Raw genomic sequence first — 22,189 nt, forward strand, 5'->3', positions numbered from 1 at the left:
TGTCAGCTCTCAGCACGGCCGGGGACGTGCCAGATGTCCCGGGCATGTACCCGAGCACTCCTACCCTCCTTGCAACGGGGAAACCGAGGCACGAGTCCCCCCCAGGAGCCATGTGTGTTTGGCTGCAAGGATGCTGTGCTGGTGCCTACCCCAGCACGATGCCCCAGAAGCACCCCTGGAAGCGCTGCGCTCCCCACGGCCACCCCTGGGAGCTCAGGGAGACCCCAGGGAGGCGGCTGGTGGTGAAGTGGTTGCAGGAGCAGAGCGAGAACTCCCCGCCGAGCCGTTACGTTGCACCACGAGCAGCAGCATCAGGCTGTACCAAGCACCACACACATCCCTGCTTCACCAGCTCAGCCCAGGAGAAATCCCCCATCTCTGTTCCTTAACTCTTCTTTTTAATTTGATTTTATTTTTTTCACCATCGCTATGGCAGGATACCCCTGTGCTAAAGCGGGGCAGGAGCAGGGAAACTGAGGCAGGGAGCGGAATCGGTGGCCGGTGGCTGCTGTCCTGCCACTGCCACCCTTCCCATGCCATCATTCTGGCTCCTTATCTCAGGGCATCCCAGACGTTTCTCCTTGCTGAGAAACGTGGGTGCGAGGCGCTCAGCTCGGCTGCACAGCACTGTTTTCAGGGGCCCAGATGTGAGCAGGATGCACGCCTGCCCCTGGCACCCCGCATCCTCCTGTTCCCTTGCCAACAGGCACGTTTGCAGTGCCAAAAAGTACCAGATTGTCAAAAGTAGGGCCAGAACGTTCCCCACCGAAATGCCCCCTGTGCCTGGGATGGGGCAGACATGCACCCGGGGCACCCGAAGCCCCGAGGACCCCTCTGTCTCCAGCTGCAGCAGGCACAGACCCAGCTGAGCACACAGAAGTGCATGACAAGGGAGCTCTAAGGGGCTGCCGCATCCAAAAGCAAGAGCCAGATTAAACGGGAGCGTGTGCGCGTATTCCTGTCGCTCCTTCCACGTCCCCGGACATTTGGCACAGCCTGCAGTGACCGAAATCAGCTACCCAGGGCAGTCCTGGGACCAGAATAACAGTTTTTTCAGCCCAGAACGGTGCTGGGAGCAAAGGGGGAACCCCAAGGCCAGACCAGCTCGGAGTGCTGAGCTGGGGGGGATGCCCAGGGAGCAGCACGAGCCCCCAGCAAGGGGACAGGGTTTGGCTGCTGGGTGACACCAGCTTTCTGCAGCTGGGAGCCGAACAGCCGACGTGAGGATTTTGCTACTTGGCTGTGCTGGCACGGCTGCGACGTGCGGAATGGGCTCAGAACTCGTAGGAACGTCTGCTTTAAAGCTTCCTTTTTAAGTCTAATAAAAACAACCAAAGCTCGCCTTGCCTTTTCCCCCGCTGAGCCAGAAAACTACGTCCTTGTGCCCAGCGGGAGAAAACCCAGCAAAACCTGGCAGTGGACAGGAGCGAAACGTCCCCGCGCAGCAGCGGTGGCACCGGCTGCGCCGAAGGGGACCGCTGCGGGGTGGCACCAGGCTGGCACGTGTCCCGCCGCCCTGCCTCGCCCACCGCCAGCTCTGCTGCTCTGCACGGCGGTCAGACTTTTATTTGGCTTGGAAATACGTGCCATGCCTGCTAGAAGCACGATGTTCCCTCGCAATCGCAATCCGGGAGGCAAGCGCCAGCGCGGTGCCGGGGGACCGGCGGCGGCGGCAGGGCGCAGAGCGCATCCTCCCGGGCTGCCTCCCCTCCCCTGCGCAAACACGCACTTGATCCAGGCCTCGGCACCTCGCAGGTGTGAAACTCAAAGGCTCGATTTTCTGGCTGCTTAGATGCTGAAAGATTGCGGTCGCGCCAAGATAGGCATCTCGGAGGTGGCTGCGCTTTGCTCAAGGCTTTCCTGTACCCACGGGGGATGCGGAGCACCCGGCCAGCCCCACGCTCCCTGCTCCTGGGCCACAGCTTCGTGCATCACAAGGGGCTGCCGGGGTGCAGCATCCCATGCCGGAGGTAGGATGTGGGATTTTTCTCCTCCAGCGTCGCTGCTGCCGGCAGGAACCCGGCAAGGAGCAGGCGAGCGGTGCAGAAAGCAGTTGGGTCGAAGGGCCGTGGGAGGGGGTGGAAAGTTGCTTGGTTTGCATCCACAGGAGGAGGATTCACGCTTCTTACGGCTTTAGCGTTGCCTCGTGGCCATGGGACCTCTGCTTTAGGGTGTCCTCAGAGAATAAGAGCTGGAAGGGGACCACGGGTACCACTGTGTCCCAGCCGCGGCCACCTTCCCCCTGCCACCCCCCGCTCCTGCCACCACGGGGCCACCTGCCGAGAGGTGTCACGACGTCGGCTTCTCCCACTTCTTGCTCTTTCATGGACCAGGCTCGATGCTGAGACAGGACTGAGTAATTCTCATTTTCCGTTTGCAACCAAGTTGCCGTTGGGTTTTCCAGTTTCACAGCCTCGAAGTGAAACTGGGGGGTGCCACCTGCGAGAGCGAGGGGGATCGCTGAGCCTGCCTCCAGCAGGTCACCAACCCAGATGGAATTTAATCCTTTTTTTTTTTTTCTTTTCTTTTCTTTTTTTTTCATTTCAAATTCATTTCCTCCTAACCTCACTTGGGCTTCCCCCCCCTGCCCTTCTCCATCCCGGCTCCCTTCTGCACCAAGCAGCGCGCAGACCCTCTTCAACGTGTTGTTGTAGACGGAGCAGTTCTGCCCGGATTTTGCACAAGCGTGTGAATAAAAAGAAGCTTTTCCCAGAGTTTCAAGCGCCATGTGCACCAAGGACATCACACCCACAGGAGAAGGACACCCCGCGGGTGCTCCCCCTTGCCACGCAGCTCCCCGGCACGGGAGATGAGAGGACACCTCGCAACCGCTGCCTAACGCCGGGTAATTGTTTAATTGTTTTTTTTTCCCTCTAAATTACGAGAGAGGAAAGTCCATATTTTTTCAGGACTTGCCTTTGCATAATAAGGCATGGCGCAGGGAGAAATTCTTTATTTATGCGCAGCACAAACAGGCTCGCTCCAAAAGCTTCGCACCCCTGACCCGAGCCCGGCCGCAGGTCAGGCATCGACCTGTCCCCAGCTGTCCCCCTCGGGGCTGGCGCACGCTCCTGAGGCTGCCCATTCCCCCTGGGGACACAAGGGTGACAGCTTTGTGCTGCGTCCCACCTACAGCTGCAGAGCCAAGGCTTGGAGGTGCAGGATGCAGAAATATTTATGCCTATTTAATGCTGCGTGGGGTGGGGAAAGAAAGAGGACATCCTCAGGGAAGAGGAGAACGGTCCCTCACCTTCGTGGTGGGAAGCTGGAGAGGAAGGGGCATGGCAGGAGAGTGTCAGCTTGGCCCAGAAATGCCAGATTTCTGCCGGCACAGAGACCAAACCCTAGCAGGAATGTCAGGAGAGACGTCCAGAACATGATGTTGGCTCCTGAACCATCGGTTCAGGGCTCCTGAGAGGTTTCAAAACCAAGGGGAGCAAACCTCAGTCACACCAAGTGAAGGTGGCTTCAGCCCCACGAAAGCCACGTGGGCAGCTGATGGTGCGGACCGGAGCCACGTTCCCCCACACCACACCAGACCCTATTTTTGGACCTTTCTCCCCAAACACGTCTCACCTCCACGGTGCCCATGCCCGTGCACGAACCCAACCTGCTCGTATCCTCCACCAGTGCATCACCCAGCCCGGGCCAGCCCCAAAACCTGCCCGCGGAGGTGAGAGCCTCCCGACATGGGTTTCTGAGGAGCAGCAGCAAAGCCCAGCGCCTCCCCAGCTCCGCAGCTGGACCCGCTGCGACGTTCTCCCTCCTCCGGGGAAGCCAGGGCATGGAGTGGTTACGTTCGGATAAACACTGACACATCTTCTGGAGCAGAAGGCAGCTCTCAAAATACACAGCAAAAAGGGGGGAAAACGAGAACCGAGCTCACCAACCTAAACTTTTAGGGGGAAAACCTGCTCAACGGAGTGGGCTGGAGGCCGTGGCCCTGATCTCATTCCTTCCTCCCTCAAACCCTGCTTCTTCCTGTCTCCATCTTCTGCTGTTTATTCCCTCCTGCTCCCCTGCAGCCTTTTCTGAGCAGCTGCCCTTTGCTAGTAAACAGCACGCTGCCCTGGGGCCAGCTTTCCCAGCACTAAAAGCCCACTTATTTCTGTTTGTCTTGACAAAACAGTAGCAGATTTGTGCTATAAATCCCCATTAATGGAACAATCTATGTTGGCTTGTTCCCATTAGCACTTTCCAAAAGAGAAAACCCCTCTGTGCGTGCACATGCGTGTGAGTGTGCACACATCTCCCTCTTGCAGCCAGCAGCCAGGGCTTTAAATTCAAGATCTCCCCATTAAATGCCAAAATCCATAAGCAGAATCTAAATATTTCAAATCCCCGAAATTTAAACACGCAAATGCCTCCTTGCATCATTTTCTAGGAGGCTTCTTTCAAACAAAAGCCTGATGCTTAATCCGTGCACATGCTGATCATGGAAACGGGGAGCACAGGAGCATTTGTCCAAAATACTCGGATACCCAATAGGTGTTGCACAGGCACAAATCAGCTTTTTGCATCGAGGTGAAGGAAGATAAACCCACCACATGTGTAGGTTCTCAGTCCATTGCCAGATATCCGAAATATCCACTGAAAACCAGCGAAATGAACGAAGTGAGCTGGGTGAGCCCAGTGCCCTGATGCTCAGCCCCAGCCTTGCTCCACGCAGCACAACCCCGCAGTCTTCTCCAGGGCATCTTCCCTGGGCAGAGACTTTTCCAGCAGGAGCAGTGGGTTTTGGGGTGCAGATCCTGCATTTCACAGCAGACTGACTCCAGTATGATGAGAGCCGTGGATCCCCAATATGACGCAGCGTGCACCGAGTGCGCCTCAGCTCGATCCAACCAGTCCCTAGAAGATCCGTGAGCATTTGGGAAAAGCGAAGCCCGTAAAGGGGTTTTGCTTGAGGGAGAGAGATGAGCAGGGGGGATCCGTCTGCTACAGCCCCCTGCGTTTTCTAGCTGCCACTGCAGAGCAGATCTTCCAGCAGCCTCCCAGGGGATGCCGCAGCAGCATCCATCACTTGGGTGCCACGCAGCTCACCCGCAGCCTGCCATGTCCCACTCTCACTGACTTGCTCTCGCCCGTGTCGAGCTCCAGAGACCTGCTTAAACTTCTTGATGAAAAAAACGCATTAAGAACCTGGTGGTGAAGGGCTCCGGGCGAGCACGGAAGGGTGTAGAAGCAGGAGAAGCGGTACCAGCACCGCAGCGTCCGCGCCAGCACGGGACCAGCAGAGCCTCCTGTCTCCTTCCTCTCCTCTTCCCTCCTGCCCTGCCTTTGTCTGTGCAGGGGCTGACTGATGGGACTCATTCTGGTGGGATTATCCTGATGGGATTACCCTTCGGGGGTTCATCCTGATGGGACTCATCCTGATAGGGTTCATCCTGGTGGGGTTCATCCTGATGGGACTGGCCTTACGGGGTGCATCCTGGCGGGATTTGTCGTGCTGTATGTTCGCATGTGGCAAACAGGTGGCGATGTTGTACTCCAGGATTTCAGCTTCCAGCCCCAAAAGCCGGGCTGCCGGCAGAAAGCCGCTCTCGGAGGCTCCCTGGCCGCGTCCCCCCAGGGGGATGCCCTGGGGAAGGTGTCCCCTGCCTGGGCTGCTGCCACAGGAGCTGCGCCTGGGAAGCACGGACCTAAAACATTACAAAGTTTGGAGCAGAGAGAAAAATCTCTGCAGCAGAGCAGGGATGTGCCCTGTGCAATGACTCCTGTGCACGGCAGCCAGCACTGTGCTGGAGCATGGGGCCGCAGGGAATGTTGTGCACCAAAGGCATGGGCACAGTAGAGCAGAAAATCGAAATTTATTTTTTTTTGCACCCAGAGCCACTTGCAGGTGCAGCATAGCCAGCGGCAGTCATGTCCCTGACAGCAACAGAGCCAGTGTCCTGGTGTCCTGGTGTCCCCTGTGCTGGAGCTCGTCCCTGACACTCCTCATCCTTTGGAATAAAAGGAGTTGGAAGCTCGTGGAGAAACTCTGAACCTTGCCTTCATCGTGCCTCCAGGAGACATCCCTGGTGTAGGACATGCTGAGCAGGTCGCAGAGCAGTGCCAAGTTCCTGCAGATTGGTGGCATTTCTTGAGCAAAGCCCTTGTGGCCACAGAGTCCTCATCCTGATGCCAGATGATGGGGAGCAATGGGAGAAGGGGCTCCAGGCGGTACCGGGCTGAAGGGCTCCATCCTGTCCCCAAGCACCACCTGTGCAGAAAAAGGCGAGCGTGCCGTGGAGGTGACAGCCCAAAATTCGGGGTGAACCTCAGCAGGGGAGGCTGAGGCTGCAGCAGGAGGGCTGGGAAACGCGAGGCAGCATCCAGAGGCACAGCAAGGAGCAGCAGGATGAAAACTGATGGTGACGTGCAGGGTAAGGAAATGATTCCCAGGGTGAGGTGAGATGGGCTCTGGGCTGTGGGCTGTGTTTAAAAGCAGATTTAAAAAAAAAAAAAAATCTTTTCCTGGAGGAATTCTCTTCTTCTGCTTTTCCGTGTGTTTTTAGTGCCTCTTGTGCAAGGACCTCTGCATTTTGCTGTCCGACGCACAGCACACATCCCCAAAGGCCCATCTTGCAGAGGGGACACGAGTCATCTGAGGTCACAGCCAAACCTCTGCAGAGCTCAGGACAGAGGCAGACACCTTGCAGGTCCCCTCCACTGCCCCCAAATCCCATCCTCGTCTTACCACAGCGACCAGTACCACGGGAAAGTCAAAGACACAGCCCACAGGATGGCAAACACCGACCCTTTTCCTTGCAGAAACCAAGGCAAGCAGGTGGAAACGCTGCAGGTGGCAGCCCGGCCACCCTCACTGTGCTGTCACACAGGGCAGAGCGGTGAGCTCTGGCTGCTGCAGAAGGAAAAGTCCCCCAAACCCTCTAAATTACGGGAGCACACCTTGCCAGAAGAGCAGGGAATGTCCCAGCAGATGAGCTGGGACAGACGGACGTCTGCCACGGACGCAGGCTGCCGATGTGGTTACTTACACAGAGCTCAGAGCAGCACCAAGTCCACCCGCACGTGGAAGCGCCTCTGCTCGCACGATGCCTTCCAGCCTCTCCACCAACAGCATGGCAATCCTGGGAAAGCCTCCTCGGACACCATGCATGCAATAAAACCACTTTTTTTTTTTTTTTTCCCAGAGGTTTGCAGAACAAAGGCCAGCTTTGCTCTTGCTTGATATTCCCTCGAGCCCTGGCAGTGGGACGGGCATGCCCGAAAGCCAGACGGGGCTCCTGGGACCGCTCGCCCAGCGCCTGCAGCGGGAAAGCTGCAGCTGAAATCCCCCCTGAGCCACCCAGACCTCGAGTTTCTGCACAAAACCCAGCACCGAGCACCGCCGCGCTAAGGCCCTCCTTGCTCCTAGCTCAGCAGCTGAATTCTTCTCAAGCTGGCACGTGGTCAAGGGTCGAGGACCTGACCTGCAGTGGGGTGGCACAAGCTGGCCGGGGGTGGCAGCTGCGGTCCAAAAAGCACACAGGAACAGCTCAGGGCACTTGAACTGCCCAGAAACTAAGCTATTAAAAAAAAAAAAGCCCTAAGAACAGAAACACGTAAATCCCAGTTTCTTGCCCGTGTTATCTAGCAGCCAGAGCAATGCGCGTTATTCGAAACCGTCATAAATATTAAGGGATGTCTAATCTCCAAGGGCCAGCAGATTTGATGTGTGGATGCTGTCATCTAGGAACGAGCAGGGAGCAGCAGCCATGCACTACTGACTCACACGGCAGAGATGCTGGGAATCAGCTGCAGTTCCCCTGTTTTCATAAGCTCACGCATTTTATTTGCTTAAGGTTGTTGGTAACTGTTGCTTAGTAGTGGGCCACTGGCCCTTTAACACCTTTCTCCTCCAAGGACAGGCAGCCAAAGTGGCCGTCGGACAATCCGAGGGTGTTTAAGGGCCATGGGATCGGGGGCAGCTCCTGCTAAGGGACTTTCGGGTCCCTGGGCGCCTCGGTCCCGAGCGCGGTGCAGAGAAACCGCAGCGAAAATCACAGCAGCGGAACCGTTCCTGGCACGTCTGCTGGCTGCAGCACAACGCGAGACCCTGCTTTAAACAACACATGTTTTGGGGTGTATTCAGCAAATATCCCCCCTAGAGTGCAGGGCAGCCCGGGGGGGCCGTGCACGAGCGGGTCCCAGCACCCAGGAGACCTCCCCAGGGGTCACCGGGGACTGTCCGCACCCAGGGTCCTTCCGTGGGATGCCGGCTCGCACCCACCAGGGCAGGATGAGGGAGAGAAGAGGGGAGGAAATCCTCCCTCACTTTTCTCGTATTTAATTAAAGCCGCGATTGCAGCAGAAAGTCTCAGCCCGTGAAACGTCCCCAGGTGCCGAGCTGGGCGCGAAGATGCTGTCCTGCAGCGCGCGGGGACGGAGCTGCATTTCCCACGTGCAAGGGCAAATCCTGGCGGGACGCCGGTGCCACCGCACGGTGCACAGCCAGGGCTGGGGCCGGGCTGCAGCGAACGGAGAGGTGTCAGTTTTAGAGTAACCCTCATTAAGATTTTTTTCCAGATAGAACTTGATACAAGGAAGCACGACGCTTCGGATAGAAGATTAAAAAGTAATCGTGTCGCCGATCTCGCCGGAGATCCCCGGGCCCCAAAGATTGGGTTCTGACATTATAATGCTGCGATAGCGTGGATAAACTCGAGGGATGTTATTTAAAGCAGCGTTATTAGAAACGCAGCGCATCGCAGGAATTCACAGAAGCCCAGAAGCTGGGCGTCCGTCTTCCTTGACAGCTCTCAGTGTCACAGGCTGGGATGTCTCTGCAAAAATAAAAATTAAAACTACTTTGGGGCAGAAAACACCAAATCTGGGGACCGACCTGGAGACCGGCGGGGAATCCGTCCGTGCGCTGAGCTCGCGGCCGGGTCGTCGGCTCGCTCCGACCGCTGCACGGCGATACGTTCATCGCCGGCGTTACCCGAGCACGTCGCACGAGCTCGTCGTCACCTCGAAGGGGTTAATCACATCTGGCGAGGAGCGAAAGCTCTTCTGCATATTTTTCTTTCGTTTACCATAAACACAAATGCATGTTTTCACGGTGCGCCTTTTTTGTAAATTAAACAACTTCGCCGAGTCATCAGCTCCAGCGCAGAGTTGTCTGCGTAAGAACTGCTGGATTTAGCCTTAAGGCAACCGGGTAACTAAAACTCCTCTCTGCCCTAGGTTTCGGATTTATTCCACGAAAGCCGTTTTTACAGAAAAGGTAGGACCTGAGCCTGCGAGCCGCCGATGCTAACGTGCACACGCTTTAGGAAAAAAGGATGAGAAAAGTTTCGCACAATTTCTCCGCCAAGCCCCGAAACAGGAGGACAACATTATTTAACGTTATTAAAATCGCCGACGTATTTTCAAAGAGGGGCTGCAGATCCCCAGAGGGACTGAGCGAAGGCAGCTGGGTTCCGGTGTTCCTTGTGGGATTTGGTGTCCCCAGGGGGCAGGATCTGCCCCTGCTCTGCCAGCTCTGGTGCCCGGCGCAGGGCTCGGGACATCGCTGGTGCCACGGGGATATCTCCGGCCCCGTGGGGACTTCTCCAGCCCCACAGGGACATCTCCAGCCCCGAGATCCCGGCACCGGAGGAAACTTTCCGGATGCGGAGGCAGAGCGAGCGCACAACGCCGCCGATTCCAACCACCGCTGCCACCGAAAAAGCCCAAATCGTCCCCCTCACCCCACCCCCAGCATTTCCCCAATCCAGCGGCGACACAGAGAAACCAAAGGGATTTTCCAAGAGCGTTCCCTCACCTTTCCCTCGGAGACGGGAGCTGCCCTTTGCTGTCTTTCTAGTCTCCCTCTGCACTATCTCCAGTCTTCCCGCAGCTCCCGTGGAGCTGGAAATATCATCAGGCTCCGGCGAGGCGCAAAGCCGGAGCGAAGGAGCGTGACATCCAGGGGAGCGCCGCACGCCGGGCAGCCCAGCTCCGACCGCTGCCGTTGCCTCGCTGCGAGCCCCCGTCCACCTGCACGGCCGTTCGTGCAGCCCGGCGGTACGACACGGCGTGGAGCAGGCATGAATCCTTCGCTGGTGTCTGCTGATGACTTCACTTCATTAGCATGCTCCTGATAGTTCTCTCTGACTGTCTTTTACTGACTTTAAGGCTCTGCTAATCAAAATACTGTAGCGCTTAACTATTTCCTGGCTCCGGGGTTTTGAAAGGCGAAGCCCCGCGGGGTAAGGAAAAGCCAACGGGGGCAGAAACTCGAACCGCCTCGTGCCCCAACCTCAGCCCCGGTCTGAGACCGATGTGTGCCGGGGAGGTTTGCGGCTAAAGGGCTGCGCCGTGCGCCCTGCACGCACCCGCAGCGCTCCTCTGCCGCGCGGGACCTTTTAGCACAGGCGGACGCGGCGAGGAAAGAGCCCTTCCACTTTCGGGGACGAGATTTCCCCCCGCGGAGCCGGGATGGTTTTATTTAAAGGCAGCTCGGGCAGAGGGTGCCCGGGGCACGCTCGCGAAGCCGTCACGGTGTGTATCCCCGCGGGACGGGGTGGCGGCACCCAGGGAGGTCCCAGGCGGTGCCACCCTCCGGCAGTGCCACCGCTGCGTGCTGGCGTGCAGGGGGAGCAGAGCGAAGCTCACGCTCTGAGAAGAGCTGGGCGAGAGGAGGGGCAAGCAAGGCACGGACACGCGAAGCAGCTCTGGCACGTGGGGCAGCACCGAGGACGGTGCCCGGGGCTCCCAGGTGCCAGCCCAACGCTTTCACACCACGGTTTCTCGCTGCTTTGGAGTCCATGTCAGGTTTTACTTGAACTAAGAAAAACGGGAGTGGATTTTGCAACGGCAGGACAGAAAAAAAAAAGAAAAGAGAGACTGGATAAGGCTGTGTGCAGCTTTCCCTGGGTGCCTGGCGGGCACCTGGCTGCACGTACTGGTTGTGCACCCCATGACGACGGACAACGGAGTTTCCATGCGTGCACACGCCCGTGCCCAGCAGTGTTTGCACGCGCACATCTGTGCCCATGCCCCCTCTGTGCATGCAAGCACCCATGTCCCTGCACACGGGGATGCCCCAGCCGTGCTGGGGCGCGGCTGTGCATACGCGTGTGCGCGCACGCGGGGCGGGAACGCCGGGTTTAACCTTTTCGGTGTCTGCCCCGAGCACCCTGCCTGTCCCCAGCTCCGCTCCCCAGAAAACGGGAATAAAACCCCCACGCCTGCGCTCTCACCCAATTAACGCCCTTTGGTTATAACGAGAAAACCGGCCCCCAAAAGCTTTTACTAAAGGGCCGACGTGCGGCCGGGTAACCCAGCGCGGAGCCGCCGGCGCAGGAGCAGCTGTGGGGTCCGGCGGGCTGGGGCCTGATTCATACCCAGCAAAATGAGGTCAGGAGCGGATGAGTCTCTGAACGTTCATTTCTTCACACAGGAGGTGACCCACATTTTTTACCACTGATTCACGGCTCAGCTGCAGACACGGCTATCTTTAGCCCCGGAGAGAGACACGGAGAGGCCGCACACCACTGCCAGCCCCAGGCCCCTCCGCAGAAGCCTTCTGGGGGCGATTATTTTTATGATTATATACCTTCCCCTGCTTCCTACGGCTTCTCCTGGAGGAGAGCGAGACCAGCTCCAAGCGCACGTTTTCTGCTCCAGCTAGAAGGAGAAATCCTGCCCCGGCTCCCGGGAGAAGGGCGCATCCCCGCGTGCCGGGGAGCACCCAGCGGGTGCCCACCCCGTGCAGCCTTTTTTTGGGACCCGCTGGACCCGGGTCCAGCCACAAAGGGTCAGGAAATGGGGAGAGGGGGGGTTCCAGCACCCCCCTGCTGGTGGTGCCACGTGGGTCGATGGGACCAAGGAGCTGCCAGCACCCACCTTGCAATTGTCCCCGAGATGAGGACCAGCAGCTGTCTGGTCAACGCCCCGGTCACCCCCCCAGAAGACGGGGGCTCTGTTTATGCTGATAAGGGCAGAGGATGCTAAACAAATCTCCTTGCTGCTCCAGCTGCTCCCAGCAAAGCTCCCAGGCACTTTCCCGTGCAAGAGAAGAAGCTCTTGCGGTTGTGGCCGCATCCAGCACCCAGAGCGCAGTTGCACAAACGATAACATTTTAGCAATGTTTATCCTTCTCCTTCAGGGCGGGATATTTTTTTATCTGTTTTCAGAGCCCTGGAGCACATGTTTACTTTTTTGCGATGAGCAAAGTCTCCAGCGCTGGCGTGGGGGAGCCTCCAGCACGGGTGTGAGGGTAAGCCTGTGCTTAAAGGGCTGCGACTAAAAATGGCTTGGCTTTTTTATTTTTTATTTTTTTTTATTTTTTTAAGGCCAGGCCGCAACACGGCAAACAACCAGTCCCCGGCCCTGTTACACGACAGCAATGCACACAGAGCCTTGCTGCCTGCAGCCACCAACCTCCCTGGGCAGAGGCTGGCAGAGAGAAGCGGGCTTTAAGGCTGCCCCTAGATGGCCCAATCCTGACCACTGCAGACACGTCCTTGGCATAAACTTGGCTTCTCTCGCTGCTTTTGGTGGCCTCCCATTGAAGGCAAGTGGTTCCCAACAATTCTTTCATGGATGTCGGGAGGCAGCGGCTTCAAAGCCATAAAGCCCAAGCGAAGGTGCTCCGACAGGAGGAAGCCCAGGCACGCATCCTGCTTGCACCTGTGGCGTAGCCACAAGAAATTCAGCTTTTGCTCTGCTCGAGAGCTAGCGTGGATTAGCAGGGGGGGATTTTAGGCTCTTCCTGACTTTTTCTGTGCGTGGACAACAGCCCCACAGCCCCGTGCCCTGCCAGGTGGGGATGGTTGGTGCTCCCTGTCCGTCCCACGCTCCCTCTGCCTCTTCCCTCCCGTCTATATGGAGCATGACTCAACTGTTTCACAACGAGCATGAGTTGGGGAAAACCGGAAAAAAAAAAAACCATCCCCAAACCAGCAGCATGTGCTCTCTTAAATAATAAACATATAAAAATGTTAATTAAATCATGCTTTTCAACGGAGAGCGGTGGGAAAATGGTTTCACACGCTGCCGAAACCAACGCAGCCTGCTTTTCTGTGCCTCCTCACAGCCATAAGGATGCAAAGACCAAGCTGGATGCGGGGCGCACACTGCACGGGGCTGCAAATCGAAGAGGGACGCACTTTTCTTCCTCAGGAAGGCATCTTCTGCTCCGAGGGAGGATGAGGATGCCAAATGACTTAACGTGCCATGAATGTCGCTCTGAGCGAGGCTGTGGTAAGCAGAGATATGAGGCCCAGATGTTTGATACTGGCCTCTGATTCCGTGCGTCCACAGCCTCACGGTTGTGCTCACAAACCTCGGGGAAGTTGCAGGCTCTGGGGACTCTCTCCTGGGAGCATCACCCCTCCAAAGGGGGCACGAGTGCAAACCCAGCCTCGCAATTCGCAAGCGTAACTGCGCTGCTTGAAGCACTAAGTGGCTTTCTGGTTCCCTCAGCTCCTCTCCTTGCTTGGTCCCCTCTCTGCTTCCCCAGAGCACGCCCCATCTCCCCCAGAGCTCTGTACCGATGCCACCAGCAGCAATTAAAAAGCGGTTTCTGTTACATGAACATTTCCGGAACAAATCCCAGCGGCAGCACAGCCCCCTAGGAGGGCTCTCCAGCACAGCTGTGGGAGGTTGCCACTTGGAGTGACTTTACTGCCTGGTCATTCCCAGGGCTCTCCTTCTTGCAGCGTTGCTCACGCTGCTGCAAGCTTCTCGGGAGGGTGTCGGCGTGAAGCGTCCCCGGCTGTCCTGCTCGGTGTCCTGCAGGCACGGGACCAAAACCCTGCACCTCCTCCAGAACCTGTGAACATCAGCCTTGCTTCTCCTGGACACCACAACGGGTGAAGGCCAAGCGTGGATGCTCGGTGCCCACCAAACTTTCCCACCCTGTGTAACCTTGACCAGGGAGGGGACAGGGAGGTGGGTGACAAGTGGCTCGGAGCCGCAGGGTGCCACCCGTCTCCTTGCTGGCTCCCCTGGCAGCTCCGCCAACGCTGCAGCGCTGCGGGTGGCCGGGTGCCAGGGACACCCGGGGAGCGCACGGCCGCGGCTCGACTATCGGCAGGGAGCTCCTTGCCCAGCTGCTGCCTGGCACGGCGTCTGCTCCACCGCTGCTATTTAAAGCTCTGAGCACTCAGGGAAAAAAAACACAAAAAAAAAACACACAAAAAAAAAAACAGAGAGGGAAATCACAAGGGAGATGGAGGTAAGCGGCAGCGAGAGCGGCACGCCTGCCGGGGCGATGCACGCCGGCACTTTTCCTGGGATGCTTCCAGCTGTTTTCCTGGGACTCTCTGAACGCCTCCTGGCCTCTCTGCTGTCCTGAAACTGGGTGCATGAGCTCCCAGGGGGCTTCTGCAAATGTGACTGTGTTCACCTTCCTGCGCTCTGCAGCCTTCGGAACCCGCTCGTGAAGCTGCCGGTAGGACAATAGCTGAGCACGAGCCCGTGGACGGGCTCCAGCCTGCGCCAACGGTGATGAGAAGCCGGAGGAGAAAGGATGTGGTAGCTTCCTAGAAACCCAACAGCCACTGTGCACATGGTTTCTGAAGAAGGGAGGAGGCATTCAGTGGCCTCTGTGTTGTGGGGAGATGCTCCGGGACAGCATTGAAGTGGGATGAGCCAGACAAAAGCATCTCAACAATACCGCTCTGAGACCAGACGTGAAATCCGAACAAACGGTTGGAAGTCACCCAGCGGGAATAATAAGGCATGTGCGAGAGCTCACGGACTCCCAGCTGCTTGGAGAAACCCATCCGGGGCGCCATCCCCAGAGCTTTTTCCTGCACCCTGCTGCAGACAGCTCATCCCACCCTCATCCCCAGCACCCAATGCTGGCCTTGCAGAGCTGGAGGAGCCCGGCCCTGCTGCCTCCAGCCCTCTGCTGGTCCTCCTGGCCCTTGGCAGAGGGCGAGATCCTCCTGTGCAATGCCATGGGGAGCCCTTGCGATAAAATCCCACCTTCCAGAGCATGGCTATGGTGGTTGCAGCGATCTGAAGCTCCTCAAGGAGCATTTCTGGCAGTGAGCCCCTCCTCACCGTGCACAACAGCCCCAGTACGGGGGTGCAGCCCGAGCCGCCGGCCCCAGGTTCCCACTAGCATGATGTTTTTTTGGAAAAAAACCCAACCAAGCACCACAAAGGGACGGATCCAGCCCCTCATCATCGTGCTGCCGCTGCCCCCAGCTTCTCCAAACGCCCCAAGATGGCTGAGAAAGGGAAGCGATTTAACAGCACCCAGCCAGCTGTCCCCATCCTGGGATGTGCACGTGCTTCAGCAGCCCCAGAACAATTCCCTGCACGTTGTCCTCACCCTTCGGGAGCTGGACAAACCTTTCTCCGTGACCCTTTTGCCAGGGTTTGTCGTCTCCCATCGCTTCAGACAGTGGCCACTGATGAGGGTTGGCAGGAAGAAGTTTTTTGATGGAGGAAAGCTTGGAAAAGCTGCAAACTTTGTTTTGCATGGGACTGGACCGATATTGCTGATGATTTGCAGAGGGGGACTGAAAAAACTGTTTTTTTTGGTCATCTACGACAGAAGCAAAGGGAGCTTGCAAACACCTGCTGCCCAGTTGCTTCCTACCCAGCAAAATGGACATGATCCCCTCTCCTCTCCTCCTTACGTGACCCCACACCGCTGCTGGGGATGTGTTTGTGGAGACAGAGCCGAGGTTTTCACAGCCGGCCTCCAAGATGCATTTTCTTTGAAGAAAAGGGCCCCTGATGCCGCAGGGTCCGAGCTTTGTGATGTCCTGGAGCCCAGCCCAGCACCGACCCCATGCGAGCTCCGTCCCGGTGTCACCAGAGCCAGCGCTGGAAGTGAGCACGAGCCAAGGCTCCAGCACCAGGGCGCTGGGAAAAGCCACCCCTTCTGCTCCTGCTCCCCGGCACACACCCGGCTCTCCTCGGTGTCATTCCCACATCTCAGAGCATCACCATCTGACGGAGCCTGTATAGGGCCAGGCCTTGGAGAAGAGCCACCTCTAAGCATTTTCAAAAATCAAGGGCTGTGCTACTCCTTGCCTTCCTCTTTTTTTTTTTTTCTTCTTTTTTCTCCTTTTTTTCTTCTTTTTTCTTCTTCTTTTTTCCTTTTTTTTCTTTTTTTTTTCTTTTTTTTTTTTTTTTTCCTTTTTTTGGCAGCTTTTTAATGACTCCTACCACCAAAAACAAAGGAAATTGCATTAAAAGGCAGCGCGTTAAAATAGCTTTAAAGGCTTGACTCTCACTGACACCTAGAGCTCTAGCACGTTTTGCCAGAGCGTGAATCATGCACAGATTATCGGCCAGCATTGGTGATTTCCATTATGCAGCCCAAAGAAGCTCAAACCTTCTGCTCTGTTTGCACAGGGCTTGGCACAACCTGCTCGGCTCCTGTCCCGCTGCTGGTATAATTTCGTTTAAAAGCCTTTGACTGTTGTGGCCCTCCAAAGCAATCGAGTCAAAGGTGGAGGGGGGGTGGGCACAAAAGGGGGAAAAAAAGGCGCTTTGTGTGGCTGGCCCAAGACGTGAAACGGAAATCTTCCAGCACGGAGCGGAGAAATCGCGTCTTTCACAAACACACGTGGTCGTGGAGAGGGAGAGGGGTTTGCTTCTTGCCTTATTAACCTCAGAGGCAAAGAAAATTTGGCGAATTTTATAGAAGTGGCGTCTTGGTCCGCTTTTAGGAGAATTCGGAGCAGTTTAGTTCATCCATCCCTCCGTACCTGGCCCCAAAAAGCTGCTTCCCCCCGAGCACACCCGGACTTTTCAGCGCTCACCCACATCCACGCTTCCCCAGCAGACCCTCCCCGCCATCCCGCCAGATGGGGCAGAGAAAGTCAGCCAAAAATACAGCCATTTCTGGGGTATTTTATAAAGGGTTGGTTTGTAATGTTCGCTCCTCGACACATACAAGAGCAACAACAGGGGAGAAGTCAGTGCCTGAAACCGGTGCTAGGTCAGAACGGTTGATTTCTAATAAAAACGCAGTTATTGCCTGATTTTGGAAGGGAAATTAAAGTGTTAAGCCTGGTCAGATGAGGTGTTTTCCCTTCCAGATCCCACCTAGGGTGGGAGGCAGAAGCATGCAGGCAAGGTCCCTGCCCCAAGCGGGCTCCGTGTCCTGGGGCAAGCCGGGGCCAATTCTGCGCCCCCTCCTGCCGGGTTGTTTTACTCTAGTGAAACCTTCCCAACCCCTTCCGAAGCAAGAAGCGCCGCTCAACAGGGACCTGCAGACCTCAGCGTTACAAGGCAGCAGTCAAATCCCAGGGTGCTGCCCCAATTTGCGTTATTTTTTCCAGGTGTAATGATCCCAACCACACAGAGAGAAGATATTTGTGCCGCCCGAGCACCTGCCTGCTGCCAGATCACCGTCTCATTTGGGGCACTGCTGCTGATGACCCCCTGGAAAACCTCTCCCCGGGAGCAGAGCAGCCCCCAGCGCCCCCAGAAATCTCACCTGGGGAATAATTAATTGGAAAATCTTTGTCTGCTCGGACCCCCGCCTGCCCCACGCGCGGAGCAGCCCGGCGAAGAGGCGGCGCGAGCTCCGGGCACGCCGCCCGGAAAAGCAGCGCTGGCTTTTCGTCGAAAAACTTTTTTTTTTTTTTTTTTTTTCGGGCGAAAACCTGCGAAAGCCGGGCTCGAAGGGCAGGTTACCTGCAGCAAGCACGCGGCGGTGGCCGGCTGCCAAACCGCTCCTTCGCAGCCTGCTCCTGCTGAACTTTCCAACAGCCCGCGGCCCCGCGCGAGCATCTCCTGCCCCGGCCGCTCTTCCCCGTCCCACCTGCGCCAGCTCCCCCTGCCCCGAGGGGCCCGGCGGCGAGTCGCGGCACGTGGGGCTTTGGAGCGGTTCCGAGACGCTTGCCAAGCCCGAGAGAGAGCAACCCCAGCGAGGTCAGGGAGGAATTTTTAACTCGGCTAATTGCCGGGAGGCAATTCGGAGCCGGAGCGCGCCGACGCAGGCAACGCGCAGGGATGAGACGGAGCACGCGGGAGCAGAGCATTAAAAGCTACAGAAAACGTAAGGGGATTAGCTCAGGTTATTGTTATTATTATTGTTATTATTATAGGGAAATCACACGCTCTGCCAGGCTTTCTTGGAGTCCCAACATTTTTGTACCGCGTCCAGCCCTGCCAGCCTCAAGCATGCAGAAGTCATGAGTCAGGGTTTGAAAGGCGAAGTGATACTGACTCAAAAATAATTAGAGCGAAAGAAGAATTAAATACAGTTGCATCACTTGACTTTTTACCCTACTCTCCATCCCGTTGGCACGGTCTTGGTTCACCTTTTGACGTTTCCACTCACACCATTTTTTATTCGAAATGAATGGGTGCTCGTCCCCAGCCTTGCCTCCTTGATAAATCCCTTCCCTTGGCTTCCTCGGCCCCCGCCTCGCGCTGCCCTCCCTTCCAAGAATAATGGAAAGAGGAGACGGAGGAACTTTCCAGCGCCGCATCCAGCTTTGCCCGCTGCCAGATTATCATGATGATATTATATTAACGTGCAAATCATGATTGCTCGCAATAAAAAAACATGAAAGGAACAGAACACACGCGCGAGCGGGGAGCCGAGCAGAAAGCGCGCGAGCTCCAGCTCTGCCTTTGGCAGGATCCGTGGCAGGGGAGGCAGCGGGGCCGGCCGGGCACAGCTCAGCCCCGGGCAGGATCCGGCCCCGTAGCCGCAGCCCCGATCCCGGGGGTCGCTGCCCGGTGCCGCTGTTTGCTCGCAGGGCTCTGAGAGCTGCCGGGGTTGGTTGGATTTGGGGGGATCGGGACTGAGTCAAATCAAATTCTTGCTGGTTTGCTTTCAAAGGCACAGTAGTCTCCAAAATGATCCCCTTTAGCAAAGCAAGCAGAGCCTCAGGAGGCAGGATTTCCACCCCTAAGCTGTTCATTTAAAGCGCTTATAGGTTCAGCCCTCTGACTTCTAGGTTTCCGCATGAAAAAACCCTGAAAACAGCAAATGTTAAATAACCACTTGCATTTATACAGGGCTTTCTATCCTCTGACAATCCCAAAGCTCCAGAGATTGATGCTACTTTATAAACTATTGACTGCGCACACACACACACACATGCACGCGCGCGAACGCGCCGCCAACGTTATTAAAGGAACATTAAAGCTGCAAAAGCAAACACGCCGAAGTTAGGAAATTCCAGAATTGCCGTTTCCTGGGCAACCTCAGAAAGCCTTCTTTGTGCGTTCGCATTTCGATACCTGCTCTCCCGGCCGGCCCCCGCCTGCCCCTGCAACAAGCCCGCTCCTGCCCGTGTTCGCCCCTCGTCTGCCCCGTGCCCAGCGCTCCCGGCAGGAAGCCGGCGCCGCGACGGACGGGTCCCTGCCGAGGGACAAAGAAGATGCTGGGTGGATTGTGCTGGGTTTGGGAGCTCTGCGCCCTGGCCGAGCTTGGGCAGGCGTGGATGGGTTGTGCCGCGTCCCCCACCCCCAGCACCATCAAGATTTGAGCACAGGAGGATGGAGACCAGGTCCCAGGCTGAGGCTGCAGAGTTTAGCTCAGAAGGGCTGTTTTCAACCCGTCTTCCATTCATCGCTTCCCAAATCCCTGCACCCCCAGCTTGTCGAAAATGCCAGCTTTCGTCCTACATGCATCTGCACGGTGCCGTCACATGTAGGCTGGGTGAAGAACAGAGGGGATGAGACCGGCTGAAGATTGGATAAAAGTGGACACAGCCCCACCAGGGCTGTTCGGGACAAACGCTGCTGAATCTGTCCCTGCGTTGCCCTTCTGTTCTTCCACCCACATCACCACTGGACCTGCAGAGCTGCTACTGGGAAAGACGAGAGAAGACGAAGAGAGAGGCAAAAGAATTGCTTTAAGGAGTCATCGCAGGGCCTGGGAGAAGAACGGAGGCAAAGCAGGGCTTGGGTGCACCCTGTGCCCCGGTGGGCTGCACACACGCGTGTGCACAGAGCGCCCGTGTGCCCTCGGAGGTGTGCAAGGGGCAGCGACGCACAGAGCGCCCGCTGCCTTCGGCTCTGCAAGTCGCAGCCTAAATTAGCTCCAGGAAAATCAAAAGAAGGTAATGAAGAGCAGATTTGGCCCTTAGCACTTTTTGTATACAAAAAAAACCAAACACGTTTTGGAAACTAATTAAAGGCCCGTCCAACGCAATGCCGTTCCGCATCCAGACTGCCACGAATGTGCTGGCGAGCGCCGCTGCTTGGGGACGGGGAGGCAGCCCCAGCATCTCCCACCAGCCTCCGGAGGCAGACGCCGGATTTACGAGGTGTCAGGGAGAGGAGAGAAGGGAGCTCGCGAAGGATCGTCCCCTTCCCACGCGGGAAGCATGCCGCGTTTCCAACCGGGCTGGAGCCGATGGGAGACCTGGATTTGTGCTCGCGGGGAGCTGGCCTGGTGGGAAGTGGTGCGTGATGCTGCTGATAAAAAAGCAAGGCTGTATCAAGGCTTTGGAGCATGGTTTCATGCCTCTGCTGCACAAATAACACCAAATATTTGGGTATATTACCAAAGGAACCAGCACCAGCATCGCTTCTGCAGGAGGGGTTGGAGTGGGCTGGAGCTGGGGACCACCCCGGGGCACCTCTGGCTTTTCGGCCACCCTCACCCTCATTCACGTTTCTCTTTTAAACAGAAAAACGCTCATTTCCTGAAAAGCTCAGCAAAGCTAGCCTCGAATGTGCCGTGCTTTAAAAGCAGCAGAAACTGAGGGAATAGGGAGTTAGGAAAAGCACCGTGAAAGGGTCAAAGCGAGGAGTCACGGCCCTGAGGGCTGAGGAGAGTGGGTGCAGCCCCACGCAGGTGTTTCGTGGGTGCTCCCTGGGTTGGGTTTCGCCAAAACCAACATGCCTGGATGGAAGGGAACACATTTTTATGCCGCAATGTGGATTTTGTTACTGATTTCCCCATGTCTTGAGATCGGCCCAAATCACAGCAGAATTACAGGAAAGGAACTCGGCCGTAGCCACGTGCCGGCATCCCCATGTCGCAGCTGAACAAAACCCGTGCCTCAGCTTCTATCTCCAGACAATAACAGATAAAAATAATAAAATTGCAGGAAATTAAAAATGCATAATGTTTGTCACCACTTCTACACTACAGCTCTGATACATTTTTTTTTTCCCAGCAGAACCAGACAAAAGCCATTTTCTCTGCCTGTTTATTCTTGGTCAACCTTTAGAATTTCAGACCTTCTTAGGAGGAGACCCAGTAAGAAATGACCTTTCCTGAAACAACGATAAACCTTGTCTAACTTCTTTTTCCCATTTGTCTTAATGTTCTGTGTACTCGTTGGGATGTAGAGTCATTCTCCCTTTTTTATTTTCTTCCCCCTTTTTTTTACCGCCTCTGACAGAGCAGCCCTCACGGAGGAGGCTGAGTTTTCCATCATTTCTGGTAGCAAATTCTTTATGTTTCAGTTTGGTCTTTTGTGGCTTTGAAGCAGCAGCTCAAACTCCAGAAAGGGTACAGTTGGGCCAAGGAAATATGAAACATCGTAATATTTCTAATGTTAGAAGAATTTTTAAAAGGTTACATAGTGGAAAAACAAAATATGAAAAGCTTGTGGAAGGAAGAAGGTTCCTCGAATACTCCTGCCAGCCCCCCTGCTACTGCAAAAAAGGGCAAAAGAGGGGGAAAATGTCAAAAATGCCCCCTAAAAGCAAGTTTCACCAAACAGAAGGAAAAGCATTTTAAAGCCTGCAAAACAGAAAAGGATCCAAAGTGCCAAGGAGGTTTTTCTCAACGTTTTTCCCATAGCTGACCTACTCTAATAATCATTTTCACTCTCTTCTTCTGGCACAGCAGCCCAAAGCCGATGTGTTTATGTCACTAAAGCCGCCTATGTACTTTTAAAAACTATTTTAATGGAAATGAAGCAGTAATGGAAACATTTCTATTTCCTATTAGCTTTCCTAAAGCCCTTTTACTACAAAAACCTAAACTTTGGGCTTTGGCCGTGCTGACAGATGTCCCGCTTTAGCTCCGTGCGCTGTTGGTTTGCAGGGCTGGCCTCCCGGTGTCCCCCTTCCCATGTCCCCAGGGGCCACAGGGGGGCACGCTGGCAGGTCCCTGAATGCTGCCGAGAAGGGGACAGCCCTTGGTGGCACCGGTGGAGCAGCTGGACAGATGTCCTCTGCTCTACGCATGGGGATTTGCAAGCTTTACAAAGCATTTTTACTCAGCACCAGCACGATGCTCAGCAAACGACAGCTCCCCGTGGCTCCCGCAAGCCTCGGCACCAAAGGTGTTCCCTTTGGGTTTAGGGCACGGCATTTCAGG

General features: G+C 56.1%; 1 protein-coding gene across 9 annotated transcripts in view; it reads right to left on the bottom strand.

Moving 5' to 3' along the window:
* Window positions 1-22,189, bottom strand: part of ZNF469 (zinc finger protein 469) — a 201,070-nt gene that overhangs the window by 50,385 nt on the left and 128,496 nt on the right. The window contains exon 1 of one of the 9 annotated variants that reach the window (XM_080552052.1): window positions 9,755-9,894. The exons of 7 other annotated variants lie outside the window; for them this stretch is intronic. The gene's annotated coding sequence lies outside the window, so the exon portion shown is untranslated. Of the gene's footprint in view, window positions 1-8,830; window positions 9,717-9,754; window positions 9,895-22,189 lie in introns of those variants that run through there. One more of the 9 variants, XM_080552057.1, reaches the window with a different exon arrangement.

This window comes from Anser brachyrhynchus (genome assembly GCF_964034855.1).
Source record: "Anser brachyrhynchus genome assembly, chromosome: 12".
Lineage (NCBI taxonomy): Eukaryota > Metazoa > Chordata > Aves > Anseriformes > Anatidae > Anser > Anser brachyrhynchus.